Here is an 11,761-nt window from a genome sequence, read left to right as displayed (position 1 = left end):
TCATTTACAGAGAAAAGAGTAACAAGAAGAAGGGGTCAATTTACCTCATTACAAATGAGAATATTTTTACGGTAGGTACAAATCTGTCTTTCCTATGTGACAAGGCTGATAGGCAAGGACCATTTCATGAGATACAACTAGAAACCATTGTAGTGAAAATACTAGTGGTAGTTGGTTAAGGCAAAGGGACACGGAATATTGCCATGTGGATAGATCTACAAGCATTGAATCTAAGTTAAGTGTGATATTCAATGATTCGGTAGAGTTTCGCCTGGTTCGTGCACCCACATGTACAACGGTGTTGTTTCTGCTATCAAGGAGATGGAAGTTATGAGTTCATTCTGATGCCCACAGCAATGTCATGGATTAGATAAAATAATTGCTCCTTAAAACTGAAAGTGTTAGGATAATCTGTGTGAGATAGACAAGGAAAGAAGTACAGTGCTTGTCTGCTGACAAGGAAATTCTCAATGGCAGTTAAGTACCTCACTGTGTGCATACTCTTGGTGTTCAATGAGGTGATGTTAAAAGAGATAAGGAGACAGAGGAGAAAGAATGAGGAAATAGTCAAGATGAGAGTAGAAATGTGGAACACATGATGCCTGGCAAACATGGTTCAAAATGTTCTGTTTATTGCATTTCTTGAAAATTAATATCTAAAGGAGAAATAATAATAATAATAATAATAATAATAATAATAATAATAATAATAATAATAATAATAATAATAATAATAATATAGCCTCAGCTACTGGGTGCAGACATTTCAATTTAACGCCATCTGGCTGTCTGCTCATCAATTTTGATGTTCTGTTTTACTCTAGGCCTACTAGATGGCAGACCGAGTAAGCCAAAACTCTCCTAAGCATCTGTAGCTGAGATTTAATTCATTTTGTCGAGTAAACACCAAATGTGTCACCAGAGTTCTTTTACATGCCGACATTGTACGACATGGAGTGTTGAATGGACTTTCCTTCTGCCCTTCAAAAACCCCACTACCTCTGCCGGGTTTGAACCCGCTATATTGGGATCTGGTGGTCGACTCTCTTACCACTGATCCACAGAGGGAGCTATTATGGAAATGAGACTAGTTGACTCAAAGAGTTTTACCTTTAACACTTTTAACACTATGCCTGTAAGGGATACAGCGCACTGCTTTCCTGGTTGTGGACTGTGCCCGTATACCATACGGGCATGATTATCGCACATGTTTATAGGCAGCTGCACGTATCCCATACAGTTCCCGTCCCTTGCTTGGAGGTCTAATGTCCACTAGCATGCTGCAGTTATAGGGAAGTTAAAACTTAAATGATAAAAAGGGTAGGTTCTCCTTGCCGCGACCTCTACCAAAGCACTCAAAAAAAGTGCCAGGTGCTGAGGCGCGCCAAATCTGTTGCGCCATCAGCTATGTTACGCTACAAACATGTCCTCACGCTGGCTCAATGATAGGGATATCTTGAATATTTTATTGGAAGAAATGGGTTCAGAAATAGATGACAGTGATGAATAATTTGGTTATGAACCAGAACATATCAAGTGATAGTTGGGGTAAGATTTTTATTTGTTATGTCACTTTTGAGTGCAAGTTTCTAGCTGCATTACTTAACTCTGAATACAAATTATAGAAATATTTCACCTCTCCCAAAATTTTGGCGTATTTTTTTGTTTAGGTGAAAAGATGCAGGCTGATGATTCACCCGTACCGTGAAAAGAAAAGTACTGTAGATGGTGGTGCAAGGAATGCAAAGTTGTACTGTGCATAGCCCAATGTTTTCAGTACTACTATACCAAAACAAACTATTTGTAAATAGGCAAACTTTGTATTTCAAATGTACTTGTGTTTATTTATGGCTTAATAATTGATTTTCATTGTTTGAGCAGGCCTATTGCTAAAACTAGAATGTAACTTTTTTTTCTTGTAAATTTTTTATGTTTTTCATAAGACGAATACTTCTTGATTAACATCTTTGTTTTGGATGGCTACCGTCTCTATATGATACAAAAATCAGGTATGTACTGTACCCGTCAAATTTGGCGGTTAATTAGCATGTATTTACGAGCCAGCATCAGTTATTTTATTGTAAGTCAAGGGTTAGATTTTATTATCGGTGAACTGTGCCAGTGTGTAATAAGTGGCTTGACAAGTTTCAGCAAGGCAAATGTATTGATCGGCTCGCCCACCTTTCGAACGAGGCAGCATGAGTATCACGTGATAAACTGGATGTCTCAAGGGTATGCTCTCCGCCTGTGCACGCCCGATTGTTCTACACGAGGTTCTGGAATAGTCCCAGCCACTAAATGTAGCCCAGTATGAACCAATAACCTGCTAAAATAAAAGACACACCTCCGAGCCGGAGGCTATAAAACATTAAGCTTACATTAAATCATTCTCTTTCTGCTATCTGATTTTCTGCTTGGACTACGTCTTATTCTGCAATGCTCATTCTACCCTGATTTTACGGACATCAGCTCACTCTGCTATTCTGGCTATTAATTTACTCAAACGGAATATTGCCATGTGGATAGATCTACAAGCAACGAATCTAAGTTAAGTGTGATATTCAACGATTCGGTAGAGTTTCGCCTGGTTCGTGCATCCTCTAACATTTATTGTGTCAGTTACAGCTAATTTCAACCTTGCACATGAAGAAGACTACAATCCACCGGATATCGTCGCCAACTTCAAGATGCACTCTACAAAGTCAAGAGAAACATCACCTTCATCATTGGACATCAAATTCCCTGCCATCATGAACTGCTAAGCATGTAAGGTGATTCTAGCATCGAGAAGGTGAACGTCATGGATGCGTTGGAATATTAAAGATGCCGGCAAGGAATCGAAGCTCATCCTAAAATTTAAATACCATCGTCTGAAATCTATCTGTTCATCTGTGTAGAAACTAGATGATCTATCTTCTTTAGCCAGTAGTTCTATTAATATTGCAGTATTTATTCATATTTCACACTTCCACTCTTAGTAGGGACAAGGCAGACTTGAACTATATTGGTGTAGTTTAATGTAGTTCATCTTCTGTATGATTTTTCAAACTTATGCCTATATTTAAAGCCATACTTAAAAATAACTGACCTCTCGATTAATACTGGATTTAACTTACAATTGTGACACTTTGAGATACTGTGAGATGGAATTGGATATAAGTGGTTCCCTTTTATTAGAATTGAATTGAGTTTCATCTATGCATCGTCCAACAGTTAGTGAGGATTATGTCATCTGGTTTCTCAGATTAATTTCAAAATTGTTGATAGTCTTAATAATCATTAATAATAATAATAATAATAAACTCAAGTTATGAGATAGGGTGTTTCTTACCCCTTTTTTTTTTTACAAAGTTGTACTCTTACTGAACACACACAAGTAAGCAAATGATTACTCTGTTTTTCTTAACCCAATCGTTATGTTTGTTAATCGATTGGCAATAAGCAGAATCCAGTTAAATCACCATACTCCTATAACTTATTCCATGCATGAATTGTAAGGAACTTTTGTGTTTTTAATTTTTTCTTTCAAGTGTTTGAGAGCTTTTACTCCAGCTTCCGTCCAATTCAAGTTCGATTAACATGCATGGAAAACAGAAACAATTCATTAGGTATTTGACTCCCAGCCACACAAGCATTCGTTCCTATACATCCTTTGCTGGAATTCACGTCCTTTATATAGCCCCACTTGTTCTCATTTTAAATGAACTGCTGTATCCGCACACTGCATACGACAGATTTAATTATCACTACACCACACTAAATATTATATGGTAGAGTATTGACTAATTTCATTAGCCAACATAACACGCTTCTCAGGTGACAGATTTGCAACACTTGTAATTGAAACACATATTGGACTCAGCGCTATAAGCCTTCGTGTATTTCCATTAGCAGGGACTGGCTTCGTCAGTGCCCAAATCTCCCATTATCTGCGTGTTAAGAAATAGTAGGTTCTATGTAGGCACAAACCAAACTTACCCAGGAAAGTGTCTACAGAGAAGGGCAAGGCTCAGCATGACCAGCCAGCAAGTTAGAGGAAGTGAACTACATGTCAGATGAAAACATTCCCCACAAGCTGCATGTTGTGGCTAGTACTAAAGATGAATGCATTTTCATTCATAGTGTTAGTATTTTTTAAACCATACAATAATAGTTCCTTAGTTGGAGGGGCATGTGCCCCTCTGCCCTTTAGAGCCAGCCGCTACTGGTAACTTAGTTGTCTGTTTATCGGTTTCATGATCTGAAGTTGTATAATTATGGCTTCAAAAGACTAGTGACGAGCAAGAATACATCACTGTTTTAGAATGTAGAATGTGTTTATTTTCTTCTGGAGAGGGTTGAGCATTCTTTTATATACAAATATCAAATTGATACACCGTGCCTGAATGAGTTACTTTATAGGTCTTTTCGTATTTAAGGTGAGGTATACTTGATCATGGCAGATGTCAGCAAGAAGTACAATCCTCTCAACCCACAATATATTGAAAAAATCCAAAAACTTCTGTTTGAAGAGAAGGAAAAAGAAATGGAAGAGGATTTCGATAAAGAAGAAGATACAAATGGTGATGATGAAGTTGAAACTGACCAGAAAGTTTCAGAAATGGAGGAAGAAGACAGTGAAAGTACCCAAAGGAAGTGATAGCCACTTTGTAGGATGGTAAAGATAAAATGGAAAAAAGCCCTCCATCACAAAGAGTACATTACAGGAGGAAGAATAGTATTAAAAAATTGCCTGGAGCAATAGGTGCTGCAAAATAGCTATAATATCTTTGGAGTGCTGGATTTGATTAATTGATAATGATATGTTGAATCTCATTGTTCAGTTCACAATTCAGTATATTGAGAGAATTATAGATTAATTTCAGTGTAACAGGGACAAAAACCATTAGATAACATTGAACTAAATTCCTTTATTGGTCCCTTGCTGTTAGCTGGATTTAACAAAGGTAACTAGCAAACCTTGGAAAACCTGTGGGGAAGTGATGGGGATGGTATTGAAAAATTCCACCTTGTAATGAACATCAAACATCTCAAATTTATTATGTAGTGCCTCTGGTTTCATAACCTTGAGACTCCCGAAGAAAGGAGAAAATTAGACAAAATTACAGTGCTTCCTTCAGTGATGGTCAATAAACTTTTTTGATAAAAACTCTTCAGTAATTTGGGTTATTGTGTGATCAAAGACCAAATGTTAGGTTTTTAAAATGAAAGGACAATTACATGCATCTCCACAATAAATTCCCAACAGTTAGTTCAAAACAAGTTTCAAATTAGGAGAAACTTTCCGTGATAATTTTTTATACACTGCGCCCGACCTTGTTCTGCACAACACCATGCCTGACAGAAGGTTAAGAAGTAATTACAACAGATCAGTTTTAAATTGGACAAGATCTCTAGTGAGAGATAGTGTTGTAAGTGTTAGAACAGTTTGTTATCTCATGAACCTATCTCAGTCTAGTCTTTGGCTATGGTAACTCAAAAGAGATGAGGTATGAGTGATGATAAATGGTGCAAAAATATAGCTTTAAGGGTAAGTTAGTGTATATTGGCAGTGGGCTTGGCAGACTTTCATATAGCATCTTCTGGCTCAGTGAAGAAAACAATGGAATCTTTTTCATAGTAACTTAGTTGTCTGTTTACCTGTTTCATGTTTTGAAGTTATACTATTATGGCTTCAAAAGACTGGTGACAAACAAAAAATTTAAAAAGTCGATGCTGAACTGTATATTATTGGGAAGAAATAATTGTTCTTTTGAGATAAGGAAAAGTTTGACTTTTGCAACCTAATGCAAAGAAAAAAAGAGAATTAATGAGTAATTTAAATAATAATTGCAGTGTATAGTACAGTATTTCTGTTCACTATATAAATAGAGTTAGGAAAATTTAGTAATAATATTGATGATGAGAAGAAGTGACAATGAATGGTTGATGATTATGACAGAAAGAAAAAGAAAAAAAGTATGCTAAAATATTACATTTGGTCATGATGTTGTTATATAATACTGCCTTTTTATAATCAATCTGAAGAAGTACACAAAAGTAAAGTAGTAGTAGAGTATCATGTCAAGATTCAGCATGAGTGATATACAGAGGAATAACTTAAAGATAAAAACAGAAATAAATAAGACAAGTTGACAACACCATTTGCAGCAACCAGCTCATGTCCATAATGCAGAAGCAAGCAAGCTAGCGAGGCAAGCAAGCTAGCAAGCCAATCAGTTGTTAGAAAGGTTAGTAACCCTACTGTCAAGCAAACAATCTAATGCATTCTTCATAACTTCACATTCAATGGATTCACTAAACATGAAACAATCATCTCACATTTTGTGGTGGTGCTGAAGATCGATTTTAGCAAGTAGGACTGCTGGTCATCAGCCTCACAGCCCTGTACACTGATGACTTCTGAAACTTTCTGATAACCTGTGCTATTAAGTTATTTGTTGACATGTGCATGTATGTGTACCCCAAGATTAAAGATACAGATAAGGTAACAAAACAGCTCACAGTTTCACAGCCAGTCACTATGGATACAGAAGAAATTTTCGGCTGTGTATTCTGTGGTCCAGTTGGGTTCCTGTCTCATAATGTTTCAATAGAGATTGTGTCTGGTATTTTCATGGATGCAGTCTCGAGAGCTAGAAACTCAATTGGACTATAGCCTATAAGTCTGTAAATAAGGTACTTTCCTGATGTCTGTCTGGTGTGATTGCAGGGGGGGAAAATAAGAAAAATACACTCAGAATAACTACCAAATAGCATGAAATTTAGCCATTCAACTCCTACTTCCCAGCCCTCTTGTGGAGTGTGTCTGGAAGTACTCAGCCAGATGGGTTCAGATTTGTTAAAAAGGAATTAAAAATCACAGACTAGAAAATAAAGAATAACCTTTAAGTTATTACAATGTTTCAAATTGTTCCTGAGAAAAAGTCAGGATAGGTATTTTAAGTACCCACCACAAATTTAAATACTGGCTTACTCCTGGAGTGACCAGAAATACTACATTTCCCAGACTTGGTCCTGTGTCTGGTAGTCTGGGATAAAGTATAAAATGTCCTACATTTTAAATTTTACCTCACTCTGATTTTGGCTTGGTTTGTCTGTCTACGTGTTTAGCAGCAAAGGTTATTCTTTATTTTCTAGTCTGTGATTTTTAATTCCTTTTTAACAAATCTGAACCCATCTGGCTGAGTACTTCCAGCATACAATTAAATAGTTTGTGTAAATATACATTTGAACTCTTTTTTTGAATGATAGTATATATGTTGTGTTGATATTTTTATAAAATTTAATGCGTTTGAAAACAGAATTAATAAGAATGACAGTAATTTGCAAAGGTATTGTCCTTCAAATTGTTTCTTGGATAACTATTTAATGTAGAGAATATCTTAAGTATGTTAGAGACAAAATTAGTCAAGTGACAAAGTGCCCTACATTTTTGTTCAAATGTCCTACCTTTTAGGCCCTAATGTCTTCTCTTTCAGCACTGTCATTTGTTCACCATACTCACACCGCCCAAGTCCAACTGAGATAGACCTCAACTGCTACCTGAAGAATCTTTTTCTGGTACTCATTCACACTGCTGACTTTAGTTCGACATTACGAGGATAACATAAATTTGAATTGTATCCTAACCTGTTAAGTGTAAATCTTCCAAGTTCTTCTTCTAGACTTCCTTTCTTTCTTGGCTAGATCATATTTATCGAGCACATGGTAAGAGAAATAAAACAATGGAACCTGATTGTAAAAGCATTTTTGACTGAACATTCAAATCCATAACCATTGCCATACTTCCATCCTGTTAATCTGCGCCAAGCTCAAAAACATTCCACTAATTACTACAGAGCTAAAAGCATCTATTTATCTACTATCTATGAACTTATGGAAGGAATATTGGCTCTAAAAGAAAATTAGAAGAAAAGCAAATAGGTTCCAAAATAAAACAAACATTACAAGAGGCTCAACACAAACTATTTACATTAATCATGAAAATGATATGTATGTACATCAAAGGAATTTCATGCAAAGAGACACTTACACTGCTTGTTATGCTGAATTTATCTTCAGCTTGTGTACAAATAAAAAATTAATGAATTAGGCCTACGGTACTTTAAGTATACAAAATAAGGAAAATCAGAGCTCCAAGAACTAGTTTCTAAATAGAAATCTGATACGGTAACTTATTAAGAATTTCCATTTTACCTCCGATGACATGAATTACACACCGGTAATGTTATACATGCTATAAATAAAAAAATGTATGTACTAAAACATTAATAAACCATACAAAACTGGTACTTTCCAACATAAACTCTGAGCACAGGTCTATATCCAAAAAAATAAAAAAATAAAAAAAAAAAAAAAAAAAAAATAAAGAGCTATATTAACCACATTTACTCACACCTAACAACACAAGATATTTTCTAAGTTTCAGGAAAATAAACACACTTACTGTAAATAAATTTCATCCTTCAGCAGTAGCATTATGGAAACTATGATATATAAATTATTTACTTGACTCAGTGAGCCATAGTGGCCAGTTATACATCACAAAATTTTAAATTTGTTTATTTACTAAACTCTGAAGAAATATATAACCTATTTGTAACAAAAGTAATCAAGACTAAGTTTACTGTACTTGAATAAATCAAACAGAATATGAAGAAAAAGATGATATGTCACAGAAAATGAAAATATCTTCTCTATAGTTAGAATAACCAATTAATTAAAAATCTTCTGGAAGAGCTGATTGGAAATGCAAATGGAAAGGATGAAACATGACAACCTGGGATTGTGCAAGATCCGTTGGACAGGTAATGGACATGCAGAACGGAAGTAGCAACAATGTATTACTCGAGCAGCTCTGAAGTAGATTACGATCATTGAAACGGAGTAGTCATTGTAGGGTGTCGGAACTTGGTCAAATACATTTACAACTCTGTACTGCACTGAGATCACTGTATGCTCCTACAACTAAAAGGACACCCTAAATCAAGATCTAAACACCAACTGCTTATATCTCAAAAGAAGAGATAGAGGAATTCTTTGGACAAACAGAAGACTCATGAAAATCTTGAAATATCATGACAAAGATATAGTTATGGAGGAAATTAATGCAAAAAATGGTCAAGGGAAATTGGTAAGGTTGTGCGCCCAAACACCCTGGGAGAGAAAGATTGCTTCATTTCTACCATGACAAGAAGTTGATCATAAATAATGAATATATGATTCCAAATACCACTCTTGTTATCTGTACATGTGGTCAGCACTTGACAGTCCCCAAGCGACTGTTAAATTCAGGTTAACCTATATCACGTACTGGTAAAACAATAATTTTCAAACTTGTATAAACCATGCAAAAACATATCCAGGAGCTGGCATTAACTCATACCATACCCCAGTTGTGAAGATATGATTGCAACTGAAAATCCAACTAACAAAACAGCAGTCCAAGAGGACTGACATGAAGAGACTGAAAAATATGATGGATGAAAAAACAATCTGAGATGCTCTGAACGACAGAAATGAAAATGTGAATATAGGAACTGAAGTCCTTCAAGAATCTACAGTTAATCAGTTAGGCCTTTTAACAAAGGCTGAATGAACAATGAGATTCTGGAGTCAACATAACAATGGAGAGTTAACAAGAACAATGAATAAGCATATGCAAAGATCCAAGGAATTATTAGGAGATTGATTGATTGATTGATTGATTGATTGATTGATTGATTGATTGATTGATTGATTGATTGATTGATTGATTGATTGATTGATTGATTGATTGATTGATTGATTGATTGATTGATTGATTGTTAGTGCTAGGAGTGTTCGAGGAGATGTTAGATAGGAGAAGCAAAAGAAGACTTGGTATGTCTCTCGGATATAATACTCTTCTACCATGGTTCCAACTTTCATGATAACTGGCTCTTATTTCTCATAACTTCCATTACGACAAAGCTGCAGAATGGAAACACTTTCAAAAGGATCATCTTTTGACCATACCATTCATTTCCAAGAAACTTATTGAAATAAATTCACTTCCCTTCAGCAAAGATTTGCATTATCTTAATCACTCATAGACAGGACTGTTAGTGATTGGAATGTGCACTGGCATTGTTCACAAGGTTCCCTTTTTCATATAAGACATGGGACTAGTACCCACTTACGGCTGGTGTTTCATAGTTGAGAGTCTACTGCCAACAAATATGTTTCTGACCTTACTTCAGTAACAGTACTCAAATGACTTAAAACAAATAATTGTCTTGAAATTTTTACTTGTAATCATCACTTTTTACAAAAAGAAATTTTTAGTCATAACTTACTCCTTGGAATAAAATTGTAATTGTTACATTCTATCAATCAACATACATCGAATAAAAGCAGAATCGGAAAAATATTGAATGATAATGAAGATAAAATTTTGAATTCTTCTTCAGCAGAGCCAGTAACTTCAACAGTACTTTCTTACATCTACAATACATTCACAGACATTGGAGCTTATCCTACAGTATCCCCCTTTAGAGCATCTTTTCAGCAAATGCAAAAATGTACTTTCCACCCACAGGTCGAAGCTTAATGAAGAGAATTTTAAGAATCAGTTATTTTGTCAAATAAATGGCACAGATTATTTGAAATTCTAAAAATCACTATCTAAAATTTAAAAAAGTGTGAGAAAAATCATTGCTGAAGTTCCACTGTATCACCTTTAGTCCCACTTGGTGGTGATAGCCACTTAATGTCTCCTCTACTAAAAAAAAATGCCCACCATTAAATCAATTAATGTCCTTCCCTTGCAACCTTGGCTCCGTTCTAGCCGCAATTTTTAAAAAAATGACAGTTATTTCCTAACTGGCATTCTGAGAAGTACCGTAAGTATAATTTTACTTATTACTTGTTGAAAAAGCAATTCATAATGGAGGAAAATATTTTTCAGGTAGCTGTAATTCAGCCTGATTATTTTTTATTGTACTTTTCCAATTACTATTCATAATACAGTAATGAAAAGAGAGTACTGCTTTATGATTCCTAGGTATTCAATGACTCTTCTAGACAAGAGCGTATAAGATTTAATTATAAATTCCTTGGTATTGGGCACTATCTCTCTATAGCACAATGAATAACTTTAGGAAGGTGATGATATTCATTATAATTGCAGTTAATAATAATGTTTAACGTCAGCCATGTGGAGTAGGGTTAGCATGTGTCTCTTTCCCAGAAATCCCAGGTTCAAATCCTGGTTTGTCCAGGATTTTTAATATAGGACAGAGGGTTGGAACATAGTTCATTCAGCCTCATGAGACACCTGAGTAGCTGTGTGATATGAGAGGCAGTGGCCCCAGACAAGAAAGCCAAGCAATACAATTGAAGATATCATTAACCCGCCAGTGGTCGCTAGGATGAAAGTAACACGGGTGGTCGCGCGTTGAGCAAAATGCTCACGGTATGATATGACGTGTTTACATAATAAATACCAACCAATTTCAAGTGTAAATGTATTAACACATTAAATGAACATAAGTATAAATCTCAAATGGTTATAAATAACACTAAAAACTACAAATAAAATTACAAATAGTAATAAATCTCGAATGGTTATAATTGTATCTGGAAAAAACACTTCCCAACTTTCTAACTTGCTTCTTTCGCAATGTCCTTTGCACAAGGAGGATGAGTCACTATATTTTCAGTACAAGTACGTGAGCATGGATTCCTTCTTGGTGAGTGTCTGCCCCACTTTGTCACCTTATTTCTCCCTATATAAACA

General features: G+C 35.3%; 1 protein-coding gene across 1 annotated transcript in view; it reads right to left on the bottom strand.

Annotated features, from left to right (window-relative positions):
* Positions 1-11,761, bottom strand: part of nahoda — a 442,475-nt gene that overhangs the window by 128,364 nt on the left and 302,350 nt on the right. The window lies entirely within an intron of this gene.

This window comes from Anabrus simplex, chromosome 2, assembly GCF_040414725.1.
Source record: "Anabrus simplex isolate iqAnaSimp1 chromosome 2, ASM4041472v1, whole genome shotgun sequence".
NCBI classification, from domain to species: domain Eukaryota; kingdom Metazoa; phylum Arthropoda; class Insecta; order Orthoptera; family Tettigoniidae; genus Anabrus; species Anabrus simplex.
The sequence above is the reverse complement of the archived record's forward strand: the minus strand, read 5'-3'. Positions and strand labels throughout refer to the sequence as shown.